The 22,362-nt window shown below is 48.2% G+C and overlaps 1 protein-coding gene across 1 annotated transcript in view; it reads left to right on the top strand.

Annotated features, from left to right (window-relative positions):
- The first annotated feature begins 15,651 nt into the window (after nucleotides 1-15,651).
- Nucleotides 15,652-22,362, top strand: part of CALN1 (calneuron 1) — a 457,364-nt gene continuing 450,653 nt past the window's right edge. Inside the window, exon 1 of the mRNA XM_024764135.1 lies at nucleotides 15,652-16,055. The gene's annotated coding sequence lies outside the window, so the exon portion shown is untranslated. The remainder of the gene's footprint in view (nucleotides 16,056-22,362) is intronic.

The following is a 22,362-nucleotide window of genomic DNA, read 5'->3' as shown; positions in this document are numbered from 1 at the left end:
CTCTTCAACAAATAGATTGGGACAACTGGAAATTCACATGAAAAAGAATGAAGTTAGGAGGAGAGGTGGCCAAAATGGTGGAGTAGGAAGACCCTGAACATACCTCCTCCCATGGACACACCGAAATTACAGCTACTTACAGAGCAACTACCTGTGGGAATGACCTAAAGACTAGCAGAAAAGATTTTCCACAAATAAGACATAAAGAAGGAACCACAAGAGATGGGTAGGAGGGGCAGAGACACGGTATAGGGAAGACCTACACCCCAGGCCAGTGACCCACAAACAGGAGAAATACCACTATTGTAGAGGTCTTCTCTAAGGAGCAAGGGGTGTGAGCCCCACATTGGGCTTCTTAGCCCGGGGGTCATGCACTGGGAATATGAGGCCCCAGAATGTCTGGCTTTGAAAACTAGTGGGCCTATGTTTGGGAGAGCCAGAAGGCCACTGGAAACAGAGAATACACACTTAAAAAGTGCACACAAAATCTCACACACTCCGAGTCCCAGCCTAGAGGCAGTAGTTTGAAAGGAGCCTGTGTCAGACCCACTTGATGATCTTGGAGAACCTTCTGTAGAGGCAGGAGGCAACTGGGGACAGAGATGCTGACAGCCGCCATTAGTGGAAGGTGGTTCTACTGTCATAACACCAGTGGGCCAACACCAGCTCTAAGTCTCACCCCTGGGACCAGGCAGACAGCCGTGTGGGGACCTGGCCCTGCCTACCAGCAGGCTGGCATCAGCCCCAACTGCCCCTGGGCCAAGTAGACAGCTGTGCTTGGACCCAGTCCCACCAATCCTGGCCACCCCCCACTCCCTGGGTCTGTGCAGCCAATTCTGCAGGAAGCCTACCTGGCCCTCAAGTAGGCCCACAGCTCTTGCATGAGGCACAGCCTGGTTTGGGGAACCAGCCCCACCTACCCACATGCCCACAGTAGTCAGCCCCGTCACAACAGAAGGGTGCAGGCCCATGTTTTTTTTCTAGTAGTTTTATGGTCTCAGGTCTTGCATTTAAGTCTTTAACCTACTTTGAGTTTATTTGTGTGTATGGTGTGAGAAAATAGTCCAGTTTTATTCTTTCGCATGTTGCTGTCCAGTTTTTCCAGCACCATTTATTGAAGAGGCTGTCTTTTTTCCATTGTATATTCTTGCCTCCTTTGTTGTAGGTTAGTTGACCATATAAGTGTGGGTTTATTTCTGGGCTCTCTATTTTGTTCCTTTGATTTATGTTCATTTATTTTCAGTATGATACTGTTTGATTATTGTAGCTTTGTGGTATAGTTTGAAATTGGGAAGGGTGACGTAGGTTTTAGAAATTTTTTTTTCTTTTTGGATATGTCTCCTAAGGCAAGAGAAACAAAAGCAAAAATAACAACTGGGACCACATCAAACTAAAAATCTTTTGCATAGTGAAGGAAGCTATCAACAAAATGAAAAGGCAGCCTACTGAATGGGAGAAGATATTTGCAAACAATATATCTGATAAGGGATTAATACCCAAAGTATAAAAAGAACTCATACAATTCAGCATCAAAAAACCCGGCAGTGCAGTTAAAACTGTGCAGAGGATCTAAATAGACATTTTTCCCAAAGAAGACATGCAGATGGCCAACATACACATGAATAAATGCTCAATATCACTAATCATCAGGGAAATGCAAGTCAAAACCACCATGAGATACCACTTCACACCTGTCAGAATGACTATTCTCAAAAAGACAAGAAATAACTAGTGTTGGTGAGGATGTGGAGAAAAGGGAGCCTTCGTGCCCTGTTGGCAGGAATGTAAATTGGTGCAGCCACTATAGAGAACAATATGGAATTTCCTTGAAATATTAAAAATAGAGCTACCATTTGATCAGTAATTTCACTTCTGGGTATTTACACATAGAAAACAAAAACACTAATTGTAAAAATACATGCACCCCCATGTTCACTGCAGCATTATTTACAAAAGCCAAGACATGAAAGCAACCTAAGTGTCCATCAATAGATAAATGAATAAAGAAGATGTGGTACACATATACCATGGAATACTACACAGTCATACGAAAAATGAAATCTTGCCATTTGCAACAACATGGATGGATATAGAGGGTATTATATTAAGTGAAATAAGTCAGCTAGAGAAAGACAATTACCGTACGATCTCACTTATATATGGAATCTAAAAAAACCCCAAAACAAATGAATGCATATAACAAAACAGAGACAGACTCATAGATACAAAGAACAAATAGGTGTTTGCCAAGGGGGTGGGGGTCGAGGGGTGAAATAGATTAAAGGGATTAAGAGATGCAAACCTCCAGTTATAAAGTAAATAAGCCATGGGGAATGTAATATACAGCATAAGGAGTATGGTCAGTAGTATTGTAATAACTTTCTATGGGAACAGATGGTTACTAGACTTATCGTGGTGATCATTTCATAATATATGCAAATGTCAAATCACTATGTAGTACACCTGAAACTCAGATAATATTATATGTCAACTATATTTTGATTTAAAAAAAGACCTCTGCCATGACTAGTCATTGGCTGGGAGCAGCCCAGCAGAAGCACGGCCTCCCTCTGTATGAATGTGATGGTAAATCCAGGTGGACCACAGCCAGGCTGCCAGTCATTTATGCTACCTACACTAGGAGCCCTGAAAGGTGAATTTTCATGGATGCCACACTGTTTGGCTGAGTTCCAGCCAATGGAATGTGGCCAGGACTGATGTGTGCCTCTCCTAGGTCTGGCCTATAAATGCTTTATGCTCATTTCTCCTTGTCTACTTGATATGAACAAGTATAGGAACCTTGGAGCCATGTGTTGAAGAACCAAAGATAGAAGAAGCTTGACCCACCACTTGAAGAAGAGCCACCCACCAATCAGAAACACTCATTTAGGGCGAACCTTAAGTGAGAAGGTTCTATTGTGTTTTTAAAAAAGAAAAGAGAAAGGAAAAGAATGAATTTGGACCCCTGCCTCTACAAAAATCAACTCAAAATGGATCAAAGACCTAAGTATAAGAGATAAAACCATAAAACTCTTAGTAGAGAGCATAGGAGTAAATATTCATGACCTTGGATTTGGCAATGGATTCTTAGATGTGACAGAAATAGCGCAAGCAACAAAAGAAAAATAGATAAATTGGACTTCATCAAAATTTAAAATTTTTGTGCAACAAAGAACATTATCAAGTAAATGAAAAGACAGCCTACAGAATGGGAGAAAATATTGGCAAATCATATGTCCGATAAAGATCTGGAATATATAAAGAACTCTTACAATTCAACAGCAAAAGACAACCAATTTAAAAATGGGTGAAGGCACCCTAACACCATACACAAAAATAAACTCAAAATGGATTAAAGACCTAAATGTAAGGCCAGACACTATAAAACTCTTAGAGGAGTGAAGGGTGAAGGATTTGAATAGACATTTCTTCAAAGAAGATGGCCAACAAGCAGGTGAAAAGATGCTCAACATCATTAGTCATTAAAGAAGTGCAAATCAAAACCTCAATGAGATTGCACTTTACAGTCACACAGATGACTATTAAGAAAAAAATAAGTGTTGGTGAGAATGTGGAGAATTTGGAACTCATGTACATTACTGGTGGGAATGTAAAATGGTTCAGTCATTGAAGAAAACATTGGTGATTCCTCAGAAAGTTAACATAGGGGCTTCCCTGGTGGTGCAGTGGTTAAGAATCCGCCTGCCAATGCAGGGGACACGGGTTCGACCCCTGGTCTGGGAAGATCCCACATGCCGCGGGGCAACTAAGCCCGGTGCGCTATAACTACTGAGCCTGCGCTCTAGAGCCCGCAAGCCACAACTACTGAGCCTGCATGCCTAGAGCCCGTGCTCCACAACAAGAGAAGCCACCACAATGAGAAGCCCATGCACTGCAACAAAGAGTAGCCCCCGCTCAGCCCAACTAGAGAAACCCAGCGCGTAGCAATGAAGACCCAACACAGCCATGAATAAATAAATAAATAAAATTTTTTTAAAAAGCTAAACTTAGAATTACCATGTGACCCAGCAATTCCACTCTTAGATCTATACCCCAAAGAAATGAAAACAAGTACTCAAATAAGTGTACCTGAATGTTTACAGTAGCACTATTCAGAATCACCAAAAGGTAGAAAGCCAAATATGCATCAGTGGATGAATGGATACAAATATTGTGGTGTATACATACATGAAGTACTATTTGGTTATGAAAAGGAATGAAGTACTGATACTTCGTACACCAATGTAGATGAACCTTGAAAACATTATGCTAAGTGAAAGAGACCAGACACGAAAGGTCATGTATTATACAATTACAATAGGCAAGTTCATAGAGGTGGAACACAGCCTGTGGTTGTCCGGGGCTGGAGGTGGGAAGGAAGTGACTGCTTTATAGGTATAGGGTTTCCTTTTGTGGTCATGAAAATATTTTGCAACTAGATAGAGATGGTGGTTGCATAAAATAGTGGGTGTATTAAATGCTCCTGAATTCTTCACTTTAAAAAGGTTAACTTTCTTTTGTGTGAATTTTACCTCAGTAAAATATATATTGGAAAAAACAAAAGGATTAGAGTGAGACAACAGCCAGTCCCGTAGCGGAGGACTCTACCCAGGGTGCGTGGCAGGTGGGGTGAGGCAGGAAGTGCAGCTCAGATTTAAGCAGCAGCTTAACCAGGAGCGTGTCTAGAAGGAGATGCACCCTCACCTGCCTGGGTGACGCTCTGCAAGCGGCTCCTTGGGTCAGCCCGCTGATTCTACAGCTTCTCGCGAGTTAATCTGAGCCTCTGGAGGTTTTATCAGGCTCTCGCCAGCTCCTCCTCCACCTGCCTGGCTGGCCAGAGGGTCCTGGCCAGGCTCCAGGGAGCTCGTGGCTCACTTCTCCGTCTTGCAGCCCAAGCAGCCAGCCTCACCAGGGTCTGGCACACCTTCAGTGGGTTCCAAGGGGCCAGGCCGGGGCCAGCTCTGGAGTGGGGCTCCCCAGCTCTTCAGACACTGCAAATCCTTCTTCTTAGCACAGCTGGAAGGATTGGGACCACTTTGGCAGCTCTGGGAAAAGGGCTTGGGACCACCTCCAGGAACACCGGTAAGTGATAGGGTCTGAGCTCTGGGGCCTCACCAGGGGAGTAGACTGGCTCTCACACATTTGAGGTGTATCTCCTTACCTTAGACCCACAAGAGGGCTTTAGCTGTGTTCTGGGGGTAAGGGCAGGGGATGTCTCATGGACATGCTTCTGGCTAACTTCTACTTTATCTTCAGAGTTTAACACAGACATCACCTTCTGCAGGAAGCCTTCCCAAGCCCTAAGGTGCCCTTTCTCTGTGTCCTCAAGGCATCCTGCACTTTCTATATAGCATTTTCTATACTAGCTTATAAATGTCATATACTAGCCGGTGGACTCCCTTGTTGCTGGGTGCCCTCTTCCGGGGGTCCTCTTACCTCCACATCAGTGACCCTGTCTGTGTCTTGGGTGCCTGCTATTGATCTGGGGAAGGAGGGCTAGTCCCTTCTCTTAATTTGCCAGGCAAGTACCTGTTCACTCTTGTGTGCAAATGTACACACACACACACACACACACACACACACACACACACACAACGTCAAGGAAAGTTCAGTCTGTTCCTCAATCCAGGTGCCTGTGATAGAATCTAAACTATACAGAACTGGGGTGGCAATGGGCCGAGTGATGGGCATAAGCTCAAATCCTTGCACCACACCAGGCATAGATCTCCCTGACCAGACCTTCAGGGCGTTGACCCCCAAGTAGATGTCCTCTTGGTTGCTCAGATCTCCCACTTGGACCTGTTTCTCATCCTCATTCTTCTCCATCTTTCTTCTCTCCTCTCCCGGGTGGGAGCTGTTCCCTCCGTTGGGGTATCCCAGCTCCTCCTCAGTATTAGAGTCCCCGTTCAGTTATTGCTGCTCCGAGTGAGGGGGAGACTTGGAGCCTGGAAGTCAGACAAGAGAAGGGAGGGGACCCTGACCTCTGGGGGGAAGCTTGCTTTTTCTTTTTGTTCCTCTATGATCACTCCAAACTCTTTTAAACGACCAATCACTTATACTGCAAGTGTTAATCTCCTGCCCACAGACTTCAGTGATCTATACACAAGATTCATGTCTTCCTGCTGACATAATTTTTGGACTTTATTATGCTGGAAGAGTGTCTGTCTCTTTCCCAACCTTGACTGTGACATTACCAAACCCCCTTCTATTGGTTTGACCTTGGAGAGCTGTTTTCAAATCCCACTTCTCGTTTCCCCCCATTGCAGCAATTAGGGCTGGGGGTGAGTGGCAAGCTGTTAGTCTTGGTGCAGATAGACACAGGCCAGGTCTTAAAACTCAAGTTTTGGGCTGGGAGCAGCCAGGCAGATGCAGGAGGTCATGGCTATAGCCTCCCGTACGAGTGAGTAAGACACAGCCCCTAGGCTCAATAGCACACAGTCTAGTGTGTGTTTGGGTGCAGAGAAGCCCCTGGGAATTCAGAATGTGGTGTAATAAGTCTAAAAGGGAAGTACATGATGCTTTGAGAGCACAGAGAATGGGAGCCTAACCTTGTGCATGAAGGAAGACTTCCTGGATGAGGTGATGTCTGGGTTGGGCCATGAAGAGCAAACAGAAGTTATCCAGGAGCATATCCATCTGCACCATGATCCCCAAGTTCTCTCCTCTCTCAAGTTCTGGAGACACTAGAGAGGCATCTGAGATGCCCCCCTGTGCTTTGTCCGGGATAATTTTGTTTGATAACCTTCTGAAGCATTAGCTGGACCGAGGCACCCATGGCTATTCCTCTCTAACCCTAGGCAGATGTGGAGACCTCTAGAGGGACTGGAGGTTCTTGGAAAGGCTTGGGGTTGCCATATGTGGTACCACTCCTGATTTCTGTCCAGGAGAGTCTCAGATATGAGATGAATCCGAGTTTGGGATGTAGGATATTAGTGGTTTCCACTCTCAGCACCTTTGCTATGTGATGGCATCCGTCCCAAGGGCTAAAACATATGAATCCAAGTGGGAGCCATAAGCCATCCTCACAGTGACTGTTCCTCCTGTGGCTAAGGAAGGGAGCTGGAGATATTGCTCTAACCTTGCCTGAGTGGTGTACTTCCCAAAGCTGGAGTCGTTCAGGCTACAATATCACCTGGGACAGCCGCAACTAGAGAGTCCAGAGCAGGCTTTGCTCTGCCAAGTTCAATGAACAATCTCAGATGGGCTAAGGAAAACTTAGCTTAAGGGTTTGGTGGGACCTTGGCTACATGAAACAGAAGGCAAGATGAAAAAGCCGGGAGTATGTGGGATTAGCATGCCGGGATGGGCTAGCAGTGGGGTGCCCTTGGGGTGGATGTGTCTAATATTGCTATTTGGCCACTATCGTAGTATGAAGTCAAGGGAGGGACCCTTTTCCTTCTTTTTCTTCTTCCTGTTGAGGGGGCTTGTGGTCTAGGTGGGCTGGGGGATGAGAATATACAAAATAGGGATGGCGTTTTTATTATTTTGCAAAGTAATATTAGTCGTACTTTACCCTAGCTTTTAGCTGTGTCCCTGAGTCCAGTTGCATACAGAACCCAATAAAGAGATACCTATCTATTCACGGCTGTACAAAGACACAACAGAGCCTTGACATTACTGGTTTTCAGGGTGCAAGGGGAACCATATAAGTATTTACCCCTTCTGCACAGCTACCCTGGGGTAGTGGGGCGGGGGTGGGGGCCGTTTGATGTAACCAACAGTGAGGTGGGGACTCAGTGAGAGATCAGATCTGTCCCTTTCCCAACCAGTTTGGACTCAGCAATCTCAGCTTCTTCCATGTTTTTCCCTTTAAGCTCATAGTGATCTCCTCTAATCCTGCAGTGATCTTCCTCGCTCCCCTCTGAGCTGTCCTTGGATTCTTGGAGTTCTCTGAGTTCCTAGAAGAAATGGTAGTTGGCTCCAGGGTGGTCTTTTATCTCCTTAAAATGTGCTAGTTCTTGAACCTGAGAAGGCAGATGAGGGGGGTCCAGTCTTGACCTCCAGAGACAGCCTGTCCACTCAGGTGTTGAACCCCTGTGGCCCAGCCTCTGCCCCCAACTGGCTCAGCAGGTGGGGCGCAAGCAGGCTGGGTCCTCCAGAAGAGGCTCAGAGCCCAGTCACCTTAGTGCCTGGTCACAGTTTATAAAGAAGCGGGCGATGGAGAAGGAGGCTTTTGCCAGGCTCTTATTGGCAATAAATCAAATAAATTTTCATGGCAGTGACCCTTGATTGGCAGCATTTGGAAAGATTCCCTCTGTGTTTTCCAACCTGCAAAGATGAGTGTGCATTAGTTGTGTCGAAATTGCACGGAAATTAACAAGGACTCTGGCCAGGGAAACCTCAGAGTGTACTAAGACAGGTGGCTGGACCGGAGAGAGCCACATGGGGGTCTTTTGTTTGGGGGAGGGGAGTGGGTGCTTTGGGCATCCTAGCAGCTCCCATCCCATTCCCCACTCAAGCTTCCTTGCACGGCCTGTCTCTTGGCCGGAAAAGACCCTGGTTGCAATGCTGGCTGGGGGCCATTCATGCCCCTGACAGGGCTGCCCTTTGCCTGGAATCTCACCGCTTGACTGTAGCCCTCTCTCCACAGTGGGTTTTCTGTGTTTGGAGCCAGGATACTGGGGCTGTGGACATTGCTCTGCTTCACTTCTTCTGGCCTCAGCTTGTGTCTGAACACACAAGCTTGTCTGACTGGTTTGTTTTCTTAGAAGCCAATGGTTTTATTGTTGAGTTTGGCATCTCGTCCGGTTCTGAGATAGGAGAGGAAGTTTGGTCTTTGAACGTCGGTAGATGGCCTTGCTAAGTGACAGCAGTGTGATTTAGGGAAACGACACTGACGCTCGCTCACATCCACAGCACCCTGCGGGGCTGCTCTACTCCTAGAGGCTTGGACAGTTCGGCCGGCTGTGCTGATGCCCACGATCAGGTAGACAGAGCATGGCTATCCGTCAAGCTGCAAGCCACTCATCCCCTTCAGAAAGTTCACCTGGGGATGTCTCCCCACCTCCCCAGGCCGCTGCGTGAGCCAGTGAGCCGCTTGGGAGCCTAACATCTGCCCAGGCTGCACCTCTGTGTCTGGATTTAGAGGGGCTCCTGAGGCCCTAACCCTCCATGTTCTGGGAACAGATTTCACTAATAACTCCTCGCACGTCCAGTTCATGCTCTGAGTCTGTCGTGCCCTCTCATAAGGTGTTTGTGGCACCAGGTGTGCCACGCTCTCAGCCCAGGGAGCGGGACAGAGAGAAGGAAGGAGGAAGGAGAGGGGAACTGGAGAGGGAAGAATCTGGCCGTTTGGAGAGAACAAAGCAGGCTGCCATTCCTGCTATTTGCAAATCCTCTGAGCCCTTGAACTGCAGGGCAGTGAAGCAGAACTCAGATTCACCAGGGATTCAGGAAAGCAAAGCTCTTTGCCCTGTAGTGGGGGATGGGGAGCAGAGCAACATCTGTACCAGATCCACATCCACCAGGTAAATGTGGCGTGGAGGCTGATATGTTAGAAAGCTGGGCATAAGAGCAGATCAAGAAGTTAGAGCTGGGATTCAACAGGAGACTTCAGCCAAGACCTTACGTTTATACAGTTGATCCCACGGGCTTACAGAAATCTCCTGGGGCAGTAAGCTTGGGGATTTTCGTCTCTGCTTTACCACTGGAGGAATGAGGTGGACGTCTTTTTACCTTCGTGGGAGAAGGCTGTACGTTGGCGCTTGGACTTTGGTGCTTTGTAAGCTGGTGGCTCCAAATCTTGCACGCCTGTATCCCATACACATGGAAGCCATGCCACGTTGGAGCACTTTCCCTTTAAACTGGGACCCTATACATTTACTTTGATTTGGCAACCCATGGGCAAGCCTACAGGAGCAGGGGCCTCTTGTTCTTGCATTGAGGGGGCATGTCTAGCCTACTGCTGCGGGCAAGGACACAGTGAAACCACTCTAGAAAATTTGACTAATGTGCGGAAAACGAGAAAATGAGTAAATCATTACTTGTGGTTTATTCCAACAAAGAAGACAACTATTTACTTACTGAGCAGACTTTCCCTTGATTATAGGCCATTAGTGGCTCCCAGATTGTTGACATTTGATTCGAAATTCATAGGTGTGAGTTTTACAAAGTTTGCATTTTACACCAGGGAGGAGCTAAGCTCGCTTAGTTTGTTAATGTGGAATTATATACTCTAGTTCATTTGAAACAGAATTTGTGGGACTGCCTTGTACGAGGCACTAAGAATAGGAGGACACCTGCTGGTACTCTTAGGGAGAAAGAGGCAGTCCTGTGGCTGTACAGGGTGGTAATTGCCCCCGGGGAGGTAGGTACCCTTCTCTGCCTGGGGGAAGCTGGGAGGAAAGGTGATCCCTGGGGTGACATCAGAGTCGGCCCTTGAGGGATAAGTAGGAGTTCACTAGGGCAGCAAGGAAGGACATTCCAGAATGGAGGAACAGCAGTGCTAAGGCTCCATGTGTGAGGCTGGCCTATTCTGGGAGTTGCAAATGGTTGCATGTGGCTGGAGCTGATTGAGGTGTGTTAGGAGGGGACCTGGGAGGAGATGAGAGGGGGATGAAAGGTAGATTGGTGCCACCAGTTTACAAAGGGCCTTTTAGATAGAATAAGGAGTTTGATCTTATCCCACACAACACGGGTAACAAATGTTTTGTATTTTAGACCCATCGATCCAACTGTGCTCCAACTGTCAAGCGTTGTTCACGTTTCCTTCGTCGCTTACTTGGATTGCACCGCAGATTCCTTAGAGAATGCGTATTGATGAAGGATCGTTTAGGTACATCTCACGATCCAGCCTAGCCCCATCACAGCTTCCTCTCTCCTTTACCGTGAAGCACGCAGGCCTCGCGGGTGTCCCTTGCTTACTTACTTCTCCACCTGACCACGAACCAGTGTCTCCGCTTGGTCAGTGTTGGCATCCTGCTTGCCTGGTGCCTGGTACCCTAGAGCCTGTTCTGTCTTTCGGGAGCAATCCCTCCCCCGTCACATCATCAACACCTACTTATTCACCAGGTCCCACCTCAGGAGCCTTCCCCAGTTCCTGCAGAGTAAATCAGTCCTCAGATGAGAGCTGGCCATCGCCCTGGGCATTTCTTGTTCATTGTCCTTGTTCCCTTTTGCAATGGCTTTGATATTTGTCTTTCTCAAGCTCCTGAGCTCCCCAAAGGCTGGGCTGCATCTCCCCTACCTGCCACCATATCTCTGGTGCCTAGCAGGACACCAGGCATTATTGGTGAATGGAGGGAGGGGGATTCATTTAGAAATTTCTCGTAGGAGATCAGCTGAGAGAGAAAAGGGCTTGCGTGAAGCCGGTGACAGTGCGAATGGAGAGGAGAGGGCTGCGTAGGGCCATATCTCTAGGGTAGCACACGCTGACCATGCTGGATGTGGTGTCCTGGAAAACTGGGCAGAGGTCAAATGATGTAGTGGACTGCAAAAACATTTTGCCTCCACATTCTTACCCCTGCCCGAGGAACAATTTTGTCTTGATCTCTGTTCTCAGATCAGAACCCCAAGGGGATGAAATGAGAGATGAATTAAGGAGCTCCAATACCCTAATAGCCTACATGGTCCAAGTTCCAAAATATTGATGAAGCGTACTAAGATTTACTCAATGAACCTAACGTAGCATCTACCAATAAGCAGAACGATCATGTGTAAGTTACCCTGAGTTCTTCCCCATAGGGCTGGCGTTCAGTTCAGTTCTGAGGTTGACTTCCTAAGTTTCCCCTGAAGAATCTTTTGTTTTGAATTCAGTAGCTCTAAAATTGACCAGGAGTATTTTTTTTTTTTTTTACTTTTTTTTTTTTTTTACTTTTTTTTTTTTTTTACTTTTTTTTTTTTTTTACTTTTTTTTTTTTTTTACTTTTTTTTTTTTTTTACTTTTTTTTTTTTTTTACTTTTTTTTTTTTTTTACTTTTTTTTTTTTTTTACTTTTTTTTTTTTTTTACTTTTTTTTTTTTTTTACTTTTTTTTTTTTTTTGCGGTACGCGGGCCTCTCACTGTTGCGGCCTCTCCCGTTGCGGAGCACAGACTCCGGACGCACAGGCTCAGCAGCCATGGCTCACGGGCCCAGCCGCTCCGCGGCATGTGGGATCTTCCCGGACCGGGGCACGAACCCGTGTCCCCTGCATCGGAAGGCGGACTCTCAACCACTGCGCCACCAGGGAAGCCCTATTTTTTCTTTTTGATATCTGTAAATTTGGTGTAATAAATGACAAATATGTAACATAAGGATATGCCAGTGGGCTGCAACATGAGGAACAATCTTTTTTTTTTTTTTTTTTTAGGAACAATCTTAAAACTTTCCTCTCTCTCGTAATTTCTTTTAACCTGCAAATGTTAACATTGATTTCCAAAACGTGTGGTATATGCCAGAATGTTCCGATTCTGACTTGAACATGACTATAAGAACGCTCCAATTTGGGATCTCCAAGGAAAATTCTTGTCCAGTCAGGAAAACAAAACCACACTAGCTATTTCAAACAGATGGCATTTAACACAGAGGATTAATTACACAGGAACTGGAAAGCTGAAATAATCCAAGAATTAATCACTGTGAGAACAGCTACCATCTCTAGGGCTGGGGAACACAAGAGAAGAGGTGGTCTTACCTGGCCTAAGAGAGGCCCTGATGGAGGCATCAACCCAGCAGGACTGCCACAGTGGAGGGGACACGGCAGTTGGGGTGGAGTGTGGATGGCTGGTGAGTGGTCTGACTGCAGGGGGACATGACCCAGCTGCTGGCACCTCTGCGAGGCGGGCAAAGCTGGTGCTGGACCTCGGAAGGGGTGCAGTGAGGCTGGTCTCACCAGTAACGAAGGAGGCTGGGGGTGGGAGCCATCCCTCTGCGCTCTCTCCCTCCTGGCTTTCCCATCTGCCTCCTTTGGCTGAACCACTGGAAGCCAGTGGGCAGGGGTGCCTGGGAAGAGTAGTCTAGAGAAGGGGTGCAGTGAGGCTGGTCTCAGCAGTAACGAAGGAAGCTGGGGGCGGGAGTCATCCCTCTGCGCTCTCTCCCTCCTGGCTTTCCCATCTGCCTCCTTTGGCTGAACCACTAGAAGCCAGTGGGCAGGGGTGCCTGGGAAGAGTGGTCTAGAAAGCCCGGTCCCAGCATGGCAGAGCATCTGTGACTGGCCTGTGCCTAGGGGCCAGGGTGGATAACCAGATTCACAAAAACAGATTTGGGGGCAGGCCAATTTCGAGGCTCCACGGAATCAGTCCCACCGTTTAAAGAGTGAGGCCTCCTGAGTTGTATTCTGGTAAGCTTATCTTGCAAAAGTCAGATAAAGTTAAGCTCCTGCAGATAGGAATGAAGGGGGTGGATATTCTCATTTGTCAGTCACTGGGGGAGAGCCAGGTCATCATTTGGGCCAAAGGAGCGGAAACGGTGGACCTCAGACAGGTGGGGAGGGACCACCTGTCTCTTTAGGCCATGGTCTTTTCCGTTTGGACTTGGAGAGGTCAGGATCTTCCCAAGGGCACTTCCCCGTGGTGGGGGCCTCGGATGACCTCCCTTCCTAAGGGCCCACTGGGGGCTGTGGTGGGGCTGAGTAAGCCACTGTCTCTGCCCCGGGGGCCTAGGTCCTGTCACTCTCTGCATTCATAGCTCTTTGTTCTGAGGAAAGACATGTATTGCGCCATCATGGGGCACCAAGGGCCACGGGGCCATGGCACTGGCAGCTGTGGTCCCATGGGGAGAGTACTCCAGGGGTCCCCGAGCGAGGGGTATCGAGGCCACTGTTCCTCCCCAGGGAAGCACTCTCTTTGTTGCCAGTCTCAAAGATGTGGGGCTTGATTTTATTAATGAAAACTGGGGAAGAGACCCCAAGGATCTGATAGTAGGAATGGAGCTTGGAATTCCCTTGTTCCCTCCAGATACTTCCTTGTCATGTGGCTTTTCTTGGACACGTCTCTGCTGTGCCAGCTCTGTCAACCCCAGAGGCCACCTTCCTCAGAGATGCCCTGAGGGCCAGAGGGCTCTGGGGCTGTGAGTCTGTGGGGACACTTTCTGTGCCAGGCACACATCTCCCACCTCAGCCCCCAGCCCCGATCTCCCCATTTTTCTTGGTCACTCTCATTCAAGGCAAGAGAAGATGCCATATGCAAGTCTCCCCGGAGGATGGAGACAGGAAGTTACATGGAGCTGATGTCTAAGCGGGTGATAGCAGGGTCTTTGCTAAGAAGGTTTTTATTGCCAGGGGGCTTGAGGGCACTGGCATCTGAGGGTGAGAGGAGGGTACCAGGCAGGGGTAAAGTGGGTATGGGAAAGGTGGGGAGAGACTGGAGCTGTCAGTGATTTTACCTGAGGCTCGGCTGGAATTGCAAGCACTTGCTTCCTGACGTGTGCAGGACCCATGGCTCAGAGGAGAAGCTGCAATCAGGGAGCGTGTGTCCGCCCCACTCCATCCCTCACTGACTCGGAGGCCTTTGGAGATAATCCCGCACAGTGTTTTTCTAGATTTTTTTTTAGCGGATGCCCTCTGCAGTGCACCGTCCCTATCAGCCGAGGAGAAGATGTGGTCCAGCTTGGTGTTTGGATAATGGAGCGTGCTTTCTGAGAGTCCCCACGTCTCCCTCCTTGCTCCCCCTCTCGGGGAAGGGCGCTGGCTCAGTTCAACCCTGTCATTTTACAAATGAGGAAATCCAGGCTCAAGATGGGGAGAGGGTCGCATCTGTGCTCGTACCAGAGCTGGGCAGGATCTGAGGTTCACCCGCATCCGGCGCTCAACTCCCCTCCCCACCCCACCCCCCGCCCCTGAGGGCTGGGCCCTGAGTCTGCTGAGCCCCAATTGGCCAGATTTCTTTTGGGTGCTTACTGGGAGAGAATGATATTAAAAGTATCACACTAGGTGCTGCTGTATCGGCTGAAGTGTCACAGAGAAAATCAACTCTTGTAAGGATGCCAAGCCCAGGATAGGTAAGTGTGAGGATGAGACAGTGAGGTCTTATCCAAGGTGAGGCCTCACGTATAGACAGCAGGAGCAGCTGGAGAGAGGCCATGTGGCCAGCGGGGCTCTGGGGGTCTTGGTCTTGAATTGAGACTCTCCCTGGCATAGAGCCCTGCTCCTGGACAGGCAGCATAGAGGCAGGGACCCCCCGGCCCCCCCACCCCTTGGGTCATACCTCCACCGCCTTACCCTAGGCTCCCTTCTGGCTGTGCTCTGTGTTACAACTATTTCCCTTGTTGATCTACCTGTAAAATACAGGTATAGGACAGGACGTCTGGCTGGCTGCAGGTCATGTGCCTTTGTACCTGGGGGTCTGGAAGATGGGCATGTGTGCGTACCTAGATAGGTGTGTGTGTACCTGGACAGATATGTGTGTGCTCAGGCAGGCATGTGTGTGCATGGACAGGGGTGTGTGTGTACCTGGGCAGACGCTGGTACATGTGCAGGTACGTGTCTGTGTGCATGGACAGGGGTGTGTGTGTACCTGGACAGATACGTGTGTTTATGGGCAGGGGTGTGTGTACAGCGTACACGGTAGCTGTCACCCAGCCGTCCTTTCAGGAAGGAAGCACACAGCAGAGCCCCTGCTGCCCACTCTTCCTGGGCACTGTCCATCCAACCCCACATCTGGAGAGGGGGTTCCTGCCGTCACCTGCACCCAAGGAGCCCAGCTCTTCTCCCCGGTCTGGGAGACTGTGCAGGACTCACTCGGATGGGCAGTGCCTGGGTCCACGGCCCCGCAGTTCTGATTCAAACCACATAGCCCAAGATCCCCCCGGGGTTCCTGGCTGCACTTTTCCACCTTCATTGCTCCGCTTCCTTGCTGAAGAGAGAGGTCTGCAGGAAGCTGTTCCGGCAGCTGGGAGCGGTGGACGGAGCAGCAGCAAAGGCAGCAGCAGGCACAGCACCGGCACCCTCCAAATTGGGACTCTAGCCCTTTAAATCTTCTCAGTTACCAAAAAAGAAGAGGCATCAGACCCTGTTAATTAAAGCTCGCCCTGGTCCATCATTCCGAGGAGCTGCAGTGCTCCGCTCCTTCCTGATGGCTTAGAGATTCTCCTGAACTCCCAGCCATGGATCTTGGAGAGTTTCCCCCGAGATCAGCAGGAGGTATGATCCTTGTCGATGGCACTCTGGGGCTTGTGTGGCTCTAAATCAATAACACAACTGACTGCATGGACGCTGCCTGGCCCGCCTTTCTTTCCTGCTTCCCCTCTGCTTCCTCTCCAGTTTCCCAGCTTGTGTTTAGTCGAAACAAATCAAGTTTTCATGGGTTTCGGAGGAAGGGGAGGGGTCGGGGTCTGGAGGGAGCTCCCAATGTGTTTGTTTTGGCCCTGTCTTCACCTAGCTGCCCAAGTGGCTTGGAGGAGCCAGGAAACATGTTTCTTCAAGCTCGGGCTCCTGCCAAACCATTTCCTCCCTGGCCGGGTCCCCTGTCTCAGGTCAGCATGAAAAGGGCATAACCCTGACTTTGACTCGCTTCTTAAATCAATGACCTGCCACTGGGTCAGTCTGACAATGGCCGTTCCCCTGTGTTATTGGAAAACTCATCGCATAGAACTTTCGCTCTGTAAATTGTCCCGGCAGGAACACCGTGCGGCACCTCCCTTCCCCTTTACATTGAATGCTACTCGATTAAAATGCTTGCTGTAGTATTTCAGGAATCCATAACCCTTTCCCGGTGCCTTTTGAGGAAACTCACTTCTAGCCGAGTCTGAGGTTCTGTGGCAAAGAGTTGCTTTGCTTCAGGAATCTGCTCTAGGCTGGCAGAGAGAGGGAGATTTATCTTCGTTCCCATTGCATTTTGTAAATTGTACTTGGGCCCAGAGAACATCTATCTGTAAATCCTTCATTGATTTGTTTTCATTCCTTCTGGGTGAAATGCTCTTCTCGAGTCGTACCCGAAAGAGAGGTTTCCTCTTAATCAGCTTGACACGACCTCACAGATGTCCCTGAAAGCCAGGCCCTGGCAGAGGGAGCCATTTTCATCGTCCTGGGTAACAGTCCCCGGGAGCCCGAAATACGGGGTCCATGTGCTTTGAGAGGAGGCTTGCAACCCCTGCCCCGGGAAAGTAGCTTCGGATGCAAAGCACTTCTACTGATGTTTCCAGGGGCTTTAAAACAGTCTGGATGATTAACATTGCTTTTCCAATCTTGAGAGGGATCTGGGCCAAAGCATAGCTCACGGAAGTGGGGATTTCCCCACAAAGTCATTGCCTGCAGTGTCCCCAGCTGTTCACAGGAACAGTGGTTAGGGTGTGTGCAGTGAAATCCTTTCCGATCCCCCAGCAAAGAATGGGAACTTTCTCTGGGTGAGTGGCATGGACGTCGGTGTCTGTGCCTCCCGGAGACCAGGGTTGCAATGTGATTCGTATTCTCAGGGCAATAAAACTCTCAGCCATGGCAGAAACACTCTGGTTAGGAGAGGCTATTCAGAACCCACAAATGAAGCACTTGATGGCATTCCTAATCGCTGTGCCCATCAGTGGATTCGTGTAGTAATCTGGAGGTTCTGAGGGAGGCATCCAGGGAGAGATGTTTCCTGTAAACTGAAAGCCACACGGGAAGCAGGATGAAGGGGGGAGGCCTGTGGAGGGTTTCGTACCCCCTTCCCAGCTTTGCTTCCAGCTGGTCTGTGAATGGCATCGTGAGGGTTGGGCTTCTGCCTGGTGCTGGGATGCTAGGCGGGACTGTGGCCATGGCGAGCAGGGTACTTCCCTGAGCTCATAGACAGAGGGTCCAACCTGGGTGCTTCTCAGGCAGAGACGGGCCCCTCTTCCTGCCCTTTGCCCTTCACCCGGCTTGAGGCCCAGTGGTTAAATAGGTAGACTGTTCCTTTGTGTCAGTTTTTCTCTTCACCTTAATGATGTGTGTGTGTGTGTGTGTGTGTGTGTGTGTGTGTGTGTGTGTGTGTGTGTGTGGTCAAAATTTATTGGATGGCTGCTGGCTTTCAAGGCGCTATAGAGAGATCCCAATGGAGTTTGTTTAGACCCGGCAACTTCTTAGAGTTTTGTGGTCCATGGGAATTCATTTAATGGCCTTGGCGGGCTCTCACATTACCAGGGTGATGGAGCAGAAAGGACGTGGCCTTCGGGGAAGGACAGACCTCTGTTGGAATCTCAGGTCCACCACTTACTAGCGTGTGGCCTGGGCCAGTTACCTAATCTCAGTGAGCTTCAGTTTCTTCAACTGTGATATGGTAAAGTTGTCAGGATTCAATGGAATAATGTAGCTAAGGTCTGAGGACACAGCAGGTATAAAAGAAATTGTTCTCTCCTTCCAATGAAGGCAGCCACCTTCAGTTAAGTAAACTGTATCACCGAGGATGGAACTATTGATATTTAAATAGCTCCAATGTCTCCTTCACTGGCTGCTGGCCCGTGCCTTCTCTCGGGGCAGGGACGACCTCATCCGTGCCATCACACCGCTCCCCATGGCTAGCACGGGGCCTGGCGCGGCCCTGAAACTACAGAAAAGTTTATTGAATAAACACATGATGGTCTGTGGACAGGTAACCTTCAACATAGGTGATCTTTAACGGCTAAACCAAACCACTGCTCACTCACTTTACTTAAGAGATGCAGTGGAGCCAGATGCGTCAAAGAGCCCCGTGACTGTCATAAATTGGGACTCAAATATGTCCTTTTGTGGGGAAATCTGAACTAATACAAAATATCTCCTGCACGAGGACCTGGAGAAGGAGCTTGTGGACCCCAGGCGTGTCCTGGAAGCCGTTCGGCTTGCTGGGCGTCGAAGTCCCCACTGCCTTCCCTCACCGTGGGCTACCCCCTCTTTGTCACGTTTGAAGGAGAGAAGAGCCTTGAAAAGGGAAAACCGCTCTGTCACTCTGGTGTGTAGGACGAGTCAATTAATAGATCCGTCAGTTCATCAATCAGTTGATGTGTATGTAGACAGTGCCCATTGGGGAGAGTCACTGATTTAAATATTTATCAAAGATAATAGTAATTGTAATAATAATATAATAATAACAACAACAACTGATACCATCGCTACCTAGCATTCACCCAGGGCATCCAGCCCAGGATGACGGCACCTCTGCTGTCAAGTGGGAGACAGACAGTTGTGTCCATGCAGATGATGCGGGTTATGAGAGGCAGGAGTCCAGGGGACCACAGGCGCACAGCGGTAGGGCCCTAACTTGGGCTCAGCTCAGTTATTTGGGTGACCCCCAAAGTGAGTCCCCAAAGAGGTCGCTTTGGAAGAGCATTCTTGACAGAGGAGATGACACAAGCAAAGGCCAGAGGTGGAAGAGGCACTTGAGGGGGTGGTGGGTGATTCCACCTGGCTATGTTCTGGAGGGCCAGGTGGGAGAGAGGGGCCAGGCCCCAAAGGGCCTTGGGTGCCCACAAAGGAGGGAACTTTATTCTAAGGGAGATAGGAGAGAGAGCCACTTGGGAAAATGGAATTCAACCAATACGTATTGAGCACAAAACGTGCACGGAGCTGCGGTCTAGGCGCAGCAGTGAACAAACCAGACAGAAAGCCCTGATCTTGTGAAACTTTCATCCAGTGGGGAAGACAAAAAATAAGCAACAGCAGGGTGAATTGTAAATTGTAAATAGCATGTGCTGGAGAGAACATCACTCAGGGAGAGTGATGGGCCTGGGTGGGCGCAATCCCAGACAGGATGTGGGGAGAAGGCAGCGCTGGAGTAATGCCCTTGGAGGTGTCACCAGAACTTGGGCTCTGACTCTGAGGGAGATGGAAGTTTGCACCGGGTTCTGAGCAGAGGAGGGACATTTAAAAATGATTCTTCTAACTACCGTGTTGGGAAACAATTGTAGGTGATGGGGTGGAAGCAGGAAGACCAGCTGGGAGATGATTACCAAATCCCAGTGAGAGGGGATGGTGGCTGGATGGGGGTTAACAGTGGATGTGTGCAAAGTACTAGGATTCTGTTTTTTTGTTACTGTTTTTTGTTTGTTTTGTTTTTTTGTTTTAAGAATGGAGGCAATGGGATTTGCTGATGGATTGGGTAATTGTGTGAGATGAAAAGATGAGTCAAGGATGACTCAAGCTTCTTTGGCCTCTGGTGGGGACAGCTGTGGGTGGAGCAGGTTTGGGAGAAGATCAGCAGTTGGTTCTGCTCACTTTGCAACAACGTCTGTTGAGCATCCCGGCAGAGATGTTGAGTGGGCTGTCCTGAGTTCACAGGAGAGATCTGGGCTGGGTACAGCCTTGGGGGCCATGAGCCCAGATGGTATTTAAAGCTTTATCAGATGAGATCATCAGGAGACAGGCTACGGATGGAGAGGACTCGGGACTGGATTCTGAGGCATTACAACTATTTACAGGTTAAAGAGAGGAAACTAGCAAAACCAGTCAAGGAGACGGAAAAAGAGGTGTCTCTCCTGTTTAAGACAATTCATCCCCTTCCTGTATTCTGTCTCTTCTCCTGGGAACAAGGCTCATAGATCATCCTCCCCATTTTCCACTTGTGTTTTTCTCTTGGCTTCTTCCCAACATCCTTAGAGACCTGCTCAGGTCTCCTTCATCTTAAAAGGACCCCTTTCTTGACTCCTGAGATCTCCATTTGCTTTTGCCCTATTTTTCTCTTTTCCTTTACAGATAGACTTTTCTTTCTTTCAATGTTAATTGAGTAACTACTATATGCCGGGCATGAAGGATGCAGAGACAAAAAATAGACTTTCTCCACTTGAAAGAAGATCTATTTATTTCTACCTTGGCTACTTCCAGAAAGCATTTTGGATAGCATTTTGGTGGTGGATATATAATGAAGTAGAAAATATATAAATCATAAACTAAGGAGAAAAATTCTGTACCAAGGAGAATACAGTTTAGAAGCACAAGATCAGAAAAAAATAGAATGCACAATTGAAGGTCAAAGGGTTGTATAAGAGTATAATTGAGGGACTTCCGTGGAGGTCTAGCAGTTAAGACTTGCACTTCCACTGCAGGGGGCGCGTGTTCGATCTCTGGTCAGGGAACTAAGATCCCACATGCCGCACGGTATGGCCAAAAAAAAAGAAAAAAACATAATAGAGCCACCAATCTGATCAGAACTTCTGGTCAGAAAAAAGGAAAATGGGCCAACAAGTATGTACTGTATAGCACAGGGAACTATACTCAATATCTTGTAATAACCTGTAATGGAAAAGGATTTTAAAAAGAGGATTATATATATATATATATATATATATCACTTTGCTGAATCTAACACAACACTGTAAATCAGGTATATTTCAATTTTTTAAAAAAGAAAAATGGGAATTCTTTAAAATACTTACAGAAGTACAGTATGTATCCCAAAGGTCTCGTATCATTAATTATACAGCTTCGTACATTTTTACCAACTGAACACACTAAGCAGTACCCAGATCAAGAACTAGGACAGTATTCACACCCCAGATCCCTCCTCTCTCCATAGAGACTGACATTGTCGATTTGCCTGTTTCAAACTGTTGTGGGGAATTGCTTCTTGAGTTCCATTGTCCATGAGATGATACGCTAGTTCCGCAAGGATCCGTTGTCCATGAGATGATGCGCTAGTTCCGCAAGGATCCATTGTCCATGAGATGATGCGCTAGTTCCGCAAGGAAAAGAAAATTTTCCTGGCATTTTGTTCTAAAAGAATATTTTCTTCTGGAGTTTCATTCAAGGGACACGGAAAAAATTGGGTAGACTATACCTTGTCTATTTCCCTAACATATTTTGGATAGTATAATGTATACATGTGTATGTAATGAAACATCAAATGTAAAAATTTAAACTAAGGATACAAAAGGTCGAAGGGTGGCAGTTACTTAGCATCAGAAGGCAGAACCTGGAGAGGATGGGATGTCATAGAGAACGAGGGCAGGGAGCAACCCTCAGGTTTGGAAAGTAGGAGGCACCGAGCACACTTTCCTGGAACGATGGAGGTGGAAGCCAGATTGAGGGAGGTCAGGGAAGGAACTGGAGCTGTGAAGTGATGCCTTTGATTGGAGACCACTATTTCAAGGGGATTCATTCTGGTGGGAAGGAGAGAGAGGGTGGCAGACAGAGGGAGTTGCAAAACCTCAGGAAGCGTTGAGTTTACTTCTCAGTAGAATGGGAGAGACTTCATCATGTTCTCGGAGAAACAGATGGTCAAGAGATAGAGGAAAGAGATAAAGGGGAGAGAAAAGAAAACCAAAGGAGCAGGGACCTAGCTAAATTCTCCTAGTACGCATGTGCAGACACACACACACGCTCACACATTCAGCCTACCTTGCTTTCTCTCCCTCTGTCACTCTTGCTGGTCATGGACCCCTCTCCTTGCCGTTGTTCTCCTTTGTTTGGAAGCTAAGATGCATTTAGCAACCACACACCCCAGTGGGGGCTGTAGGACGTGATCCACTCGGGCCTCTCCCTAAAGACAGGGGCACTGTGGGCACCTGCTGGGCTTCATTTCAGC

This window comes from Neophocaena asiaeorientalis, unplaced genomic scaffold (genome assembly GCF_003031525.2).
Source record: "Neophocaena asiaeorientalis asiaeorientalis breed wild unplaced genomic scaffold, Neophocaena_asiaeorientalis_V1.1 scaffold490, whole genome shotgun sequence".
Lineage (NCBI taxonomy): Eukaryota > Metazoa > Chordata > Mammalia > Artiodactyla > Phocoenidae > Neophocaena > Neophocaena asiaeorientalis.
The sequence above is the reverse complement of the archived record's forward strand: the minus strand, read 5'-3'. Positions and strand labels throughout refer to the sequence as shown.